This window comes from Zingiber officinale, chromosome 5A, assembly GCF_018446385.1.
Source record: "Zingiber officinale cultivar Zhangliang chromosome 5A, Zo_v1.1, whole genome shotgun sequence".
Taxonomy (NCBI): Eukaryota; Viridiplantae; Streptophyta; class Magnoliopsida; order Zingiberales; family Zingiberaceae; genus Zingiber; species Zingiber officinale.
The window spans coordinates 1,055,056-1,070,287 of NC_055994.1; positions in this window are offsets into that span (position 1 = coordinate 1,055,056).

Genomic DNA, 15,232 nt, shown 5'->3' on the forward strand with positions numbered 1-15,232 from the left:
GGGTCGTGTAGATGCCGGTCACGGAGCGGAACGAGATGTTTCGCCCGTTTCGACCGTCTCGGCACGACAATTTAAACCATGATAGGCTGTCGATATTTAGTGGAAAAGGGGAAGTGTGAATCATGTGGGATGGGAGGATCAAGCAAACAATAAGTATTATAAGTATTGGATTCACCAATGAGGAGAATTAAGTTTGGTTTTTAATATCAAATCAACCAACAATTTATTAAGAAAAATCTATTTTTTTTTCTGTTGACCTACTTTCACCACCTTGGTTATCGAAGCAGTCTACCTAGATCACTATTTAAAAGAGCCGTTTAGCAAGGATCACATAGCAACTAGACGAAGCAATCCCTTGCCAAAATGTGTAGGCAGATCCGCAGGTGCCTAACCATGGGTTAGATATGACAGTGCAGGCCTATGCTCCACCCTCACTCCCCTTCATTATGTAAAAATTCTTCCATCCCACTTGCAGAAATCTCTTTTCCCTCACATGTCCCTTGCAAAGATAAAGATCTCCTGGATGTCCCCAAGCAGCCACACTACTCAGCAAGCCCCAGGACTCTCCTCCTTTCTCTTCTCCGGCATCCCCTCACTTGGATCTTCCTCAATCTGTGATGCTAGCATCGAATTAGAGGTGGATAAGTTGCTGCAGCAAATTGGTTACCTATTTGAAACGGAGGAGATGAGCACAAAGGCAGCAGCATTATCATATTATCTATAATTGACAACTGAGCTACTTAATGAAATAATAAATACATCCTTCATAGACCTTTTAATTTTCAAATACATAGAGGCACAATACTATGTTGTTAAATATGACAAACCAGTGATGACAAATGGTGATCATGGAATTTCCATGATGACAATTTAGCACCTATGTTCAGAATGGAAATTTTTATATTATCTGATCTGTTGTTTTTCATCTCTACTTGCAGGACGAATGCGATGTGTTAAAAATTTGACCTTGCATTCTTCTTCTATTGTATCCATCACTGCTGGAGAACATTGGTTGGGCATTGGAGCAGCCGACAATTCCATGTCTCTTTTCCATCGTCCTCAGGAAAGACTAGGTGGTGGTTTCTCCAGCACAGGAGCCAAGACCACTGGTTGGCAACTGTATAGAACTCCTCAAAAAACAGTTGCTATGGTATGTTCACATCACATTCAATTTTATTTGGGTAAAGATTAATAAATGAACATGTCTAGCGACTTTTGCAGAGAAGAATTATCAAATGCATTAAAAAAAAATAAATCTTGCCAATCCAGGGAAAATTTTATTCATTTTAAATCTTGAATGGGAAAATCTTGCTGACGTACCTCACTTATTTGTTGTTACTATGATAATTGTGTTGTTACTATGATAATTGTTCCTAGTTGCCGAGGTTATAGAATGTCAAGGTTACATGATTTACATAATTCTCAGGTCCTGTAGAAGCTAAACATTGTAATACCTAGAATACGGGAAACAGGATAAAAAATTCACAAGATAAAATGTTTAAAAAAATATTAAATCCACGAGACAATAATTAACGACCTTGAGAGAGTATAGTCACCTGAAGTTTGTATGAATTTACTAAAACTTTTAGTTCTGTCATCTGCTAAATGATTTAGAGCCTTCACTAGTATGAGACATTTTAATCTGTTCTTTTAATCCCTTATATTTAGTTTCTTTATTCATTGTTTTGTATCAGGTACGCTGTGTATCTTCTGACCTCGATAGGAAAAGGATATGCAGTGGTGGCCGCAATGGACTACTCCGACTTTGGGAAGCCACCATTAATATCTAATCTTTTTTCAAATTCTCAATTAGATTATACACGGACAAAAATGCAGACATGTTTTGTACGAAAATTGTGTATTTGGGTATGTCTTTTTTTGTTGCTTCTTTATTGCAGTTATCGTAATTCTTTGGACTAGCATTTAAGTTTAGGATAGGGTTGATTCTTATCATTTTCTCTTGAATGTTTTGGTTCCCATGCAGTGATTTTTCTGTAGTTTGTAACTAAACTCGTACGGCGAATCTACCACTGTTTGCTAAATATTATGCTGTCTTTCCTGCAACTATGCAGAGATTTATCATGTCTTGTTAGTTCGAAACAAACGTTTGCTATTTAAAAGCGTAGGTCAAGATAAACCTCTACAACTATTTGTTTGTTTAAGTTCACTATTTGCTTGTTTGAGTTGGGTGGTAATATGATTCTAGCGTCTACCCCTAAACATGTTTTAAATATTAAAAATATCATTAGAGATGTGTAATTATGCTTACATATATAATATTTGAATATTGGAGTGTCAGGTAATCTAGTGACCATTTTTATAAGTAAAAAAAAAATCAATTGATTTTTTTTTTTAAAATTTAATTCCGCCCATGACGATCGGTCATGGTCGGTTTTAAGTCCGGATAAAGGAGAGTTGTGTTAGGTTGTCAATCAACATTAAAACTATATACGGTAGATATTCAATGAATGAATCTGTTAAATTATTGTGCTAATGCTAGGTTGTTCCTCGGAAGGAACACGTTATAGGGTCCAATTGTAACGTCTCAGTAAAGATCGCTACATCTCCATAATTCGGGTATAGTGCTAAATATGCAAGAGTTCACGTTACAGGATTCGATTGTAACGTCTCAGCAATGATCGTTATATCTCCATGAGAACTTAGGTATAGTGTTAAATAGGCAAGAGTTTTTACATCATACGTTGGATAAGAATAAATATGATAGGAAAACTAATAATCTAAAATTTGGAACATGCAACATAGGCATTCTCACTGGTAAATCAATGGAGGTAGTAGATATGATAATTAGGAGAAGAATTAGTATTTTGTGTATACAAGAGATAAAATAGATAAGCGAGAAGGTAAAGATGATAGGTAACTAACTTAAATTAGGTAACAAACTTAACTTAGGTATTTTTATCAACTTTTTAATGAAGGTTTAGGTGACCAACTTAACTTAGGTAATTTAAGTAGGTCAAATGAGCATAGAAATTTTAATTTTTATCATAGAATTCAAACTTCATAAGTAAAACAAACTTTAAATGAGATGCACAATGGAAAAGTCGTTGGATCAGATGATATTTTGATAGAGGTATGGAAGTGCTTAAGGAAACAAGGTATTGAATGACTTACAAAATTATTTAACATGATATTGAAAAAAAAATGTCTGATCAATAGAGGATAAGTATTCTAGTTCCCTTATATAAGAACAAGGGAGACATACAAAATTGTGCAAACTATAGGGGTATTAAACTAATGAGTCATACTATAAAATTTTGAAAAAAAAAATAATAGAAAAAAGATTAAGGAAACCACAGTGGCCGAAAATTAATTTGAGTTCATGCTTGGAAGGTCGACAATAGAAGCTATACATCTTCCTAGACAATTAATTGAAAAATATCAAGAGCAAAAACAAAATCTACACATGGTATTCATTGATTTAGAAAAAGCTTATGATAGAGTCCCAAGAGAAATTATATGGAGAATTCTAGAAAAGAGATGTGTTAACGTAACATATATTGAACTAATTAAGGATATGTACGAGGATGTAACGACTAGAGTAAAGACTTTAGGCGGAGTAATTGAAGCATTTCCAATAAAGATAGAGTTACATCAAGGATCAACTCTAAGTCCTTATCTTTTTACATTAATTATGGACGAACTCACTACGCATATTCAAGACATAGTACCGTGGTGCATGTTATTTGTAGATGATATTATCTTGGTAGATGAAACACGTGAAGGAGTAAATGCTAAATTAGAATCTTGGCGAAAAACATTAAAAGAGAAATGTTTTAAGCTTAGTAGATTAAAGACAGAATATATGGAATTTAAGTTTAGCAATATTAGAAGTAATGAGACAATTATTAAGATAGGAGAGGACGAGTTGCTCGGAATCAAGAGATTTAAATATTTAGGATCATTTTTGTAAAACGATGGAGGGATCGAGAGAGATGTCTTATATAGAATATACAAGTAGGATGGTTGAAATGGAGAGGAGCATCAAGTGTTTTATGTGATCGTAAAGTACCTCTTAAACTTAAAGGTAAGTTTTATAAAACTACAATTAAACTTGCTATGTTATATGGAGCTAACTGTTGGGCTATGACTCGAGCACATGAGCAGAAAATGAGAGTTGCAGGGATGACGATGTTAGGTGGATGTGTGGACATATGAGGATGGACAAAATAAGAAATGAAAGCATTAGAGAGAAAGTCGGAGCTGCATCTATTGATGAAAAACTCCTAGAGGCACGTTTAAGATGGTACGGACATGTAGTTAGACCACCAATAAATACTCCAGTTAGGTGATATGAAACTATGATAAACATGCATATCAAACGAGGAAGAGAAAGACCAAAAAAGACTTGGCTAGTAACAATAAAATAAGATAAAATTTATTTAAATATAGAGGATGATATAATAGGAGATATAGCTCAATGACATAAAAGAATTCATACAGCCGACCCTACCTAGTGGGAAAAGACTTGGTTGTTGTTGCTGTTGTATTTTTTAAAAAAAAATTCTAAGTAGCCCTATTTTATTTTGTTTTTTTTAAATGTTTGTATATATACAACACAAAGGAGTATGGTTATAAATAAATTGAATTTTCGTAAATAAATTTAGAGTTTAGTTTGGTAAGAGCTTATTTATATTCGTTCAATATATATCAGATCAGGCTTGCTAAGAACTTATTTATGTTCATTCAATATTTACAAGATAAATTAAAATATACATCAGATCAGGCTTGCTAAGAACTTATTTATGTTCATTCAATATTTACAAGATAAATTAAAATATACATTATATCAGGCTTGCTAAGAACTTATTTATGTTCATTCAATATTTACAAGATAAATTAAAATATACATTGATCCGGCGGTTAGAACAAGGGACCCCCATTCTGAGGGGTCAATGCCATGCGGGAGTCAAAAGGCCAGGTGGCTGATCGGAGAAGGAGGGGTCGACCTCCTGACCGGCCGACCGGTGAATAGCCGATGGCAAAAGTCGCCCCGACAGAAGTCGGGGTTCCGACGCTCAATTGAACAGTAGCAAAGAGCCGAGCGGAAGGCCTAAGAGAAGGTGACGCTGCTAAACAGTCCCTACATGGCACCCTACCGAAAATATCCCCAGCATATCGATGCCAACGGCAGGCCAGACGGGATGTGAGTGTCGTCCGGCCAGCGCTTAAGATGAGGGCTGGCCAGATGGACTCCCCATCCAGCCGGCTTGCAGGACGCCCTGGCCTGTGATCGGTAGAGAGGGATAAGAACATCTTCTGACAGCTGTCAAGTCCTATGGCTAGGCCATGCTCCAAGTCTGACAACGGGGTGTTCTGTTGTCCCATCGAAGACGTGCTTGGACTGTAGCAGTATGGCGTCAGGTAAGCTTTCTGATAGACACATACTGAGGTATGGGTTGCGGACACGTATGCGCCTCGGTGGACGTGCAGGAGCTCTTTCACCGCTCTATATAAAGAGCCTCATACTTCGCCGGAGGTACGCGTGAGACATCTTTGAAGCCACTTTTTTCACTACTTGCTTGCCTGACTTGAGCGTCGGAGGGTCGCCGCCGGGAACCCCTTCCCGACCCGACTTCTGTGCAGGTTCGCCGGAGGTTCGTGCAACCAGTCGAAGATCCACGTCAGCCACCGGAGAGTGCCACGTGCCCAGCGTCCGTTGATTCATCATTCGGACAGGATCAAATTGGCGCCGTCTGTGGGAACGCTCCTGCATCCAAACGGAAACAATGGACTAGACTGGACGACAACACACGGTAACGCTCTCCACGGAGGAACTCGACGCTCTGATCGAGTTGAGGGCCGCCAAGCTGGTGGAGCAAAAACAGAAGGCAATAGCCGAGCGGCCAGAGCAGCAAGCAACCTCAGCATCTGGTGGTCGAGCGGAAGCACCTCAAGCCACCGTTGCATTCCACCGGGCCCTATTCCGCACCCCCGAAGTCGCACCCACTCATAGAGATCGGGGATCTTCTTCGGATGAAATGCCGAGACGAGATGACAGAAAAGGAAAAGCCCCTCGAGCGGACTCATCGCCCGAGCGGATTAATCGCCAATTTTCAGAGGCTATCCTACGAGACCCTCTGCCCAAGCACTACGTGCCTCCGACGATCGGCGAATACAATGGAACCACCGATCCGGATGATCATTTGGGCAAGTTTGATAACACGGCAACCCTGCATCAATACACAGATGGGGTGAAGTGTCGAGTTTTCCTCACCACCCTATCTGGATCGGCTCAACGTTGGTTTCGGAGGCTGCCGGACGGATCCATTACAAGCTTCAAGGACTTCCGAACGACCTTCCTCCTCCATCATTTTGCAAGCAGTCGGCGCTATCAAAAAACCAGCGTTAGTCTGTTCGCCATCAAACAAGAAGCCCGTGAATCGCTCCGAGCTTACATCCAGCGGTTCAACAAGGTGACAATGGATATTCCAACGGCCACCTCGGAGACCATGATGAATGCCTTCACACAAGGCCTAGTGGATGGGGATTTCTTCCGATCGCTCATCCGAAAGCCGCCCCGAGACTACGACCACATGCTACACCGGGCCAACGAATACATCAACGTGGAGGAAGCCCAAGCAGCCTGGAAAAAAGAAACTCCAGCCGAGCAAGCTCCTCCTGCCGAGCGGAAACAGCACGCTGCTTATCAGCCGCCCAGAGGACCAAGGGCCGAAGCAATCCGCTCCCCCCATGCCAGGTCCCACGTGCAAGAGGTAGCTGCTGCCCGGCCCAAGCCAAAGAAGAAATGGACCCCGATGTTCTGCTCCTTCCACCGGACGGATACGCACAACACAAGGGATTGTCGAAGTCTTCCCTTCGTGGCTCATCCCGTTCCCCGGAATGGCGGCCAACGGTCTCCCTCAGTCGACAGGCGACAGAGAACTCATGAAGCCGATCGGACGCAGGCCGACAGGTGACAACAACAGACTCCCGATCGGCATCGCTCTCCGAGGCTGGAGAATCGCCGAATGTCAAGAGAACGGTCCCGACCATCCGCTCGGGAAGAAGAAAATAGAAGCAATACTTCCCGAGGCAAAATCAACATCATAGCTGGTGGGCCGACCGGAGGAGACTCCAACTGAGCAAGAAAGGCAAGCGTCCGGCAGCTCCAGATCCATGCAGTCGGCTGCAGCAGAGAGCGGGCGAGTGGACCCGAAATCAGTTTTGGGCCTGGGGACTTGGAAGGAGTTGAAGTGCCCCACGACGACGCTCTGCTCATCAAAGCGGTAATAGCCAACTACACTATTCACCGCGTTTTTATTGACACAGGAAGCTCGGTCAACATAATATTCAAAAAGGCGTTCGATCAACTACAAATTGACCGTGCCGAGCTGCTGCCCATGACAACCCCCCTCTACGGGTTTACGGGCAATGAAGTCCTGCCGGTCGGACAAATCCGGATGGCTATTTCACTGGGAGAAGAGCCGCTCAGAAGGACGCGTACAGCAAACTTCGTGGTGGTCGACTCTCCTTCATCATACAACGTCATTTTGGGACGACCGGCGCTCAGCGAGTTCCGGGCTGCCGTCTCCACCTTCCACTAGAAGATCAAGTTCCCCATCGAAGACAAAGTGGGAGAAGTACGGGGAGATCAACTGGCAGCTCGGCGATGTTACGTCGAAATGGTCCGAGCAGAAGCAAATTCCGCTTGGAAGTCGCCACGGATCGAGGTGAATGCTATAACTGAAAAGCCTCCCTCTTTAGTTTACGAAGAAAAAGAAGAAGTGCAAATGCACCCGTCCCGATCGGAGGCCACGACATTCATCGCGTCCGATCTAGAGGCAAATCAGAAAGAGGAGGTGATCCAATGCCTCAGAAGAAACCATGATGTCTTCGTCTGGTCAACACATGAGCTGCCCGGAATTTCACCAAGTATTACGCAGCATGAGCTCCACGTCCGACCGGACGCTCGGCCAGTAAAGCAGAAAAAAAAAGATTTCAGCGCCGAGCAGAACGCCATCATCCGAGCGGAGGTGGAGAAGCTTTTGGAAGCCGGCCATATACGCGAGGTGCAGTTCCCCAGCTGGCTGGCGAACGTAGTATTAGTCTCCAAGCCGGGCAACAAGTGGAGAGTATGCATAGATTTTCGGGATCTCAACAAAGCCTGCCCGAAAGACTTTTATCCTCTGCCTCGGATAGATCAGCTAGTGGACTCTACGGCCGGCTGCGAATTAATATGTATGCTCGACGCTTACCAAGGCTATCATCAAGTGCCGCTCGCCCGTGAAGATCGAGAAAAAGTCAGCTTCGTGACGGCCGACGACACCTATTGCTATAATGTGATGCCGTTCAGATTGAAGAATGCGGGAGCCACATATCAGCGCCTGATGAATAAAGTATTCAGAGAGCAGATCGGGCGAGATCTGGAAGTGTACGTGGATGACATTCTCATCAAGTCCGTCCGAGCGGCCGATCTCCACAAAGACATGGAGGAAACCTTCCGAACGCTACGCAAATATAGAGTCAAGCTAAATCCCCAGAAGTGCCTGTTCGGAGCAAAAGGAGGGCGTTTCTTGGGGTACATAGTGACCGAGCGGGGTATTGAAGCAAATCCCAGCAAAGTAAAAGCTCTACAAGACATGCCGCCGCCAAGAAATACAAGGGAAGTGCAGCGTCTGCCCGGTCGGATAACTGCTCTGTCCAGATTCATCTCCAAAACCGCCGACTGGAGCCTTCCTTTTTTCAAAATCTTGCGTAAGGCTACTAAGTTTCACTGGGACGAAGAATGTGATCGGGCGTTCGATGATTTGAAGGCATATCTGAACTCTCTCCCGGTATTAGCCAAGCCGACTGCGGGTGAGCCACTTTGTATGTACTTGTCTTCAACCGAGCGAGCAATCGACTCGGCATTAGTGAAGGCGAGCGGAGAAGAGTCTGTGTATTTTCTTAGTCATATTTTAAAAGATGCTGAATCTCGTTACACTGGGCTCGAGAAGCTGGCTTTCGCTCTGGTCCTCGCCGCTCGGTGCCTTCGTCCATACTTCCTGGTGCATACCATCATTGTCAAAACCAATAGCCCGCTCGGACGTGTATTACTAAATCCAGAAGCGTCCGGGCGGCTCATCAAATGGACGACGGAGTTAAGTGAATTTGACATCCAATACCAGCCCCGCTCGGCAATCAAAGCGCAGGCCTTGGCAGATTTTGTGACTGAGGTGCAGAATTCAGAGCCGGAAGCTATGTGGAAAATATTTGTGGACGGATCATCCACTCGGCTCGGAAGAGGGATTGGAATACTGTTGCTCTCTCCTCAAGAGGAAAAGATGCACTTATCCGTCCGGCTGGATTATAAAGCTACAAACAATGAAGCAGAGTATGAGGCCCTCATAGCCGGCTTGCAGGCAGCACGACATATGGGTGCCGGTCGGGTAACGCTTCATTCGGATTCCCAGTTGGCTGCTCAGCAGCTCTCTGGTACCTTCGAAATCAACAGTGTTCGGCTCAAGCTCTACGCTGAAGCATTTGACAGGCATAAAGCCAATTTTATAGAAGTCATTGTCCAGAAGATACCTAGAGCAGAAAATCAAGCGGCCGATGAGTTAGCCAAACTCGCGAGCTCAATAACGACGATCGCCATTCAGCAGCCAATTGAACAAGTATTGTTGGTGGCGCACGTCGACCGTATGGAAGGTCTTACGTTTCCGAGCGACTGGAGGACACCCATCACGGAGTTTCTGCGCTCGGGCGCCACACCGTCCGATCAGAATGAAGCCCAGCTGCTTAGGAGGAGAGCCGGTCGGTTCACACTCATCGGCGATCAGCTTTACAAGAAGGCTTTCTCACGCCCGCTGTTGAAGTGCGTGAGCTCGGAGGACTCGGCTTACATCCTCCAAGAAGTACATCAAGGATCATGCGGAGGGCATCCGGGCAGACGATCGCTGGCTAAGAAGATCATGTTGGCCGGGTATTTCTGACCAACCTTACAAGCAGACGCCGCTCGGACCGTGTCGACGTGCCTTTCGTGCCAGAAGTACCATAACTCCTACCACCGACCGGCAGAGGAAATGAAGGCATCAACAGTTTCATGTCCATTCGATCAGTGGGGAATGGATATCGTTGGTCCATTTCCTATGGCGACCGGACAGCGGAAATTTCTGCTAGTGGCGGTCGATTATTTTTCAAAGTGGGTGGAGGGCGAGCCGCTAACCAGGATCACCGAATAAATGGTCAAAAAGCTCATATGGCAGCATATCATCTGTCGGTTCGGCATCCCTCGCCGACTGATTTCCGACAACGGGCGGCAATTCACAGGAAAGTTGCTCGAAGATTGGTGCCAAAGCTATGGCATCGAGCAACACTTCACGTCCGTAGCATACCCCCAAAGCAATGGTAAAGCTGAAGTAGCTAATCGGGAAATTCTTCGTATTTTGCGTGCTCGGCTCGACCATTTGGGAGGAAGTTGGGTGGATGAAGTGTCGGACGTCTTATGGGTCATCCGAACGACTCCAAAGGAAGGGATGAGCGTCACGCCTTTCCACCTGGTGTACAGCGGCGAAGCGGTCATTCCTGTTGAGGTCGGCGTCGAGTCCGTCCGGATCCAGAGCTATGATGATGGCAACGCCGAACGGAGGAACATGGAGTTGGATTTGGTCGACGAGGAGCGAGCCAAGGTGTCCGTTCGACTGATGGCGTATCGGCAGCGGATGAAGCAAAACTACAACCGCCGCATAATCCCCAGATCGTTCCAGGTCGGCGACCTTGTCTGGAAGAAAGTCAAGCCGGTCGGCGACGTCGGCAAGCTGTAAGCTCCCTGGGCGGGCCCCTTCAAGGTTATCGAAAAGCTCCGCTCGGGCGCTTACTATTTGGAGGATGAAGACGGACGGCAGCTGGATCGGCCATGGAGCGCGAATCATCTCCAGCCTTATCGAGCTGGATGAGAGGTGCACCGATGTAACTCATTTTTGTGTATATGCTAGTCGCCTATGTCCTTGTAATGCAGGAAGCAAAAAGATAAAAACGCATTGAGCATTATCCACCGAACGGCCTACTGCGTGAAGACCCTGTGTCGTTCGGCCGGGCGTATAATTATACGAGCCAAATGCTCGAAGGCAAAGACCCTGTGCCGTTCGGCATGGCATATAAATTACACGAGTCGAAGGCTCGATGGCAAATACCCCGTACCGTTCGGGTGGGGTGTATATTATTCGAAGCAAGATCGAGGTCAAAGATCCCGCGCCGTTCGGGCGGGAGTATGTTAGCCAAGTCGGAGGCTCAATGACGAAGACCCCCTGCCGTTCGGGAGTATATAATAAAAATTAGCCTTAATAGGCCGTCGAGCTCCGACGTTAAATATCGAGAGACGAGCCGGCGCATATAAACGTCCGAGCGGAAGGCCGTCGAGCTCCGACGTTAAATATCGAGAGACGAGCCGGCGTCTATAAACGTCCGAGCGGAAGACCGTCGAGCTCCGACGTTAAATATCGAGGGCCGGCGTTATAAACGTCCGAGCGGAAGACCGTCGAACTCCGACATTAAATATCGAGAGACGAGCCGCGTCTATAAACGCCCGAGCGGAAGGCCGCCGAGCTCCGGACGTTAAATATCGAGACGAGCCGGCGCCTATAAACGCCCGAGCGGAAGACCGCCGAGCTCGGACGTTAAATATCGAGACGAGCGGCGCTTATAAACGCGTCCGAAGGAAGACCGCCGAGCTCGACGTTAAATATCGAGACGAGTGGCGTCTATAAACGTCCGAGCGGAAGACCGCCGAGCCCGGACGTTAAATATCGAGACGAGTCGGCGTCTATAACCGTTCGAGAGGAAGACCGCCGAGCTCCGACGCGTTAAATATCGAGACGAGCCGACGTCTATAAACGTCCGAGCGGAAGACCGTCGAGCTCCGACGTTAAATATCGAGAGACGAGCCGACGTCTATAAACGTCCGAGCGGAAAACCGTCGAGCTCCGACGTTAAATATCGAGAGACGAGCCGGCGTCTATAAACGTCCGAGCGGAAGACCGTCGAGCTCCGACGTTAAATATCGAGAGACGAGCAGGCGTCTATAAACGTCCGAGCGGAAGACCGTCGAGCTCCGACGTTAAATATCGAGAGACGAGCCGGCGTCTATAAACATCCGAGCGGAAGACCGTCGAGTTCCAACGTTAAATATCGAGAGACGAGCCGGCGTCTATAAACGTCCGAGTGGAAGACCGTCGAGCTCCGACGTTAAATATCGAGAGACGAGCCGGCGTCTATAAACGTCCGAGCGGATAGCATCCATGTGATACATTTCGGCGGTAAGAGCCGACCGACGACAGAGCCTGTATTTAAGGCCAACATACGACCGAGCGGCTCGCTTAGCAAAAATAAATGGAAAACCCCTTTGAGGTAAGGTGCAAAGCAAAAGATGGTTAATAGGAAGTAAAGAGGTGAGCATGTGAACGAGTGACGTTCGCGCGCCGAGCGGCTACGCAGTCGCATGGAGAAAGACGTTTTTTGAAGACAATCGGCTTGAGTCCGTGTCAGAATATAAAGCCGAGCGGAGGAGTTTTAAAGAACACTTTAAACATGACGAAAGAAAAATTTCTTGCCAAAACAAAAGTTGCAGGAACGGAAAGATGATATATTTACGTCAAATGTTGGGCAAACAAAAGGAATTACAACAAAAATAAGTTTTGTCGAACGGCGATACAAAAAGGTTGATAAAAAACACGCCTCACGCGTCAAAATCAAAAAGAGCATCTGGAATGGCGCCCATCACGGTAGCCAGATCCTCTGGGGGGATGGTCAGCTCGGTAGGAAGGTGGCCTTTAGTCTTCAAGTAATCCACCGCCGCCTTAATCGCCTCTTCGAAAGTGAGGGAAATTTTGTCGGTGAATTTCTCTTCGAAGTCGTCCGAGCGGACAAATGCCCTCCTCACTTCGTCTGAGCGAGCCGACTCCCCATCCTGATACTCTTTGAGCGCGACTCGGGAAGCATCGTGGGCAGTCTGGAGATCGTTTAAATCCCCTTCAAATTTAAGCCGATCGTCCGAACGACTCTCTTTCTCGGTGGTCAGAAGGGCATCCAGATCCTTGACGCGTTGCTCTAGCCCTCTGATCTCCACCTTCATTAGGTCCATGTCATCGATGACCTTGCGCTTCCGAGTGGTCGCCGTCTTGATTTCTTTATCCCGTTGTTTGACCACAGCTTCAAGTCGAGCGACCTCGCTCGCCAGATCGGAAGCACGTCTCCGTTCGGCTTCCAAAAGCTTTTTGCTCTTCTCCAAGGCAGCCGTGGATTGCCCTTGGTTAGCCTCCGAAAGTTTAAGTTTTTTCATTTCTTCCTCCAGCTCAGCCAGTCGATTGCTGACTGCGATCTGCTCTACCCAACTCTGCGAATGAAGGCAGTTAAGTTAAAAACTCAAATAAAAAATATCAGTAAAGCAGAAAGGCATACCCCGGTCACCTGCTGCAGGTTACTGTCCCCTAGCTGACTGGGGGACATAAGCGCGATGCGTACGCGCACGTCCTCCCAAACTTTGGCGAGCGGACCGGTGAGGGTGATCTGCTGTTCGGGAACCGATGGCCGATCGACGGCCAGTAAGTATTCCTCCGAGGAAAATCTGAGGACAGTTTTAATCACCCTCGGGCCGCTCGAGTCATCTTGAGACGCAGCAGCATGGCCAGAGGACTCACCAATCGGGACCGGACGGTCGCCCAGTCGCCTAAGACGACGTAGAGTCTGAGTGGCGGAAGGTTGAGCCTCAGCGATGGTCGGCGGCAAGTCAAGCTGAGTCGGAGTGTGCTCCGAGGAGACCGCCTCAAAAACCACATGAGCATCATCGCTCCGCTCGGAAATCTGCTCCCCTGGTGGAGGGTGTTGATCGGCTTGCTCTAGCCGACGGCGTTTACGAGTCACCAAAGGCGCCTCGTCAGCCGATCGGCCCTCCTCCTCGGCCTGGACAGATGTGATATGGGCCGCGACCTCGTCAGTGGAGACGCGGGCGGCCGAAGCCTCGGGAGCAACTTGAGTTCCCTCGCTCCCTTCAGTTGTTGAGCCGGCCAGAACCAAACCCCGTTCGGCTGCCTCTTTGTCCTTCACCGCCTCAATATTGGCGGCTTTCAGCTTAAGCTTTTCGGTTGCCTTAGCACGCCACATAATTTCAGCTGCAGAAACAAAGAATAAATCAGTTAGAACAAAAGAAAAAGGGGAGATAAGAATCGCTTACTCATGCTGCAAGGCAGATCGGCTTGGATGGGAGACAAGCCGAATATATACATTACTCCAGGAAGGAGCAACTTGTCGATATCGTAACGTTGGCCGACCAGCTGGTTGGCCGCATGAAGATACGCCGGATGGCTCTTGAATTTGCCAAGACCCGGTTGAGTCGGCACCGCCGTCTGCCACTTTGTTCGGAAGGCGGGCTGCTCGGGGAGACACATAAAAAAGAAATGCTCCTTCCAATGCTTATTGGAGCTCGGCATGTTGGTAAATAGAACGAAACCTGACCTAGATTGAAATATGAAGGTCCCCCACTCGGATTGTTTTGGGTAGAAGAAATAGTGGAAGATTTGGGGGTCCAAGGGGATATCGTTCAATTTGAAAAGGACTATCACCTCGCTCAGCAACCTAATCGAGTTCGGGACTAATTGGCCGAGCGGGAGGCGAAAGTGGTTGCATATGTTGACAATGAACGGATGTGGAGGAAAGCGCAGCCCGGCCAAAAATTGATCACAGAAGAAGCAAATGGTGCCGGGCGGCGGATCATTAGGCCGATCGGAAGGAGTGGCTACAACTATTTCGTGGTCGCCCGGAACTTCATACGTTCGAATAAGACGTAGTGCGTCTTCTTCATCGAATCGGCTCTCCATAGTCGTATACCAGAGACCAGGAGCGCCGACTGTAGGCGTAGAAGTACTCGCCATGGCTGAAACAGGAGAGATATTGACAGAAAAACTAAAGGAAAATGCCAACAGAATGAAAAAGCAAGCAATACAGGAGGTGGGGAGCTGAAAAGGAGGGCTTACGGGTGTTAGAAAGATCGAGGAAAGGAAGAAGATGGTGAGCGCACCAAACAGGCAGGGAATGAGGATCGCCGGAGCAGAGAGAGCAGCGTGAGGGCGAAGTCGATGAAACAAGAAGGCGGCGGAGAGAATTGGCCACGAGATTTATAACGTTAGCGTCGAACGACCGTGGCCGTCCGATTCAGGTCACGAAGAACGAGGTCATCATCCAGTCATTCATTTCAAACGGTTGTTGTCCCATCGGAGGTAACGCCACCGCCATACGC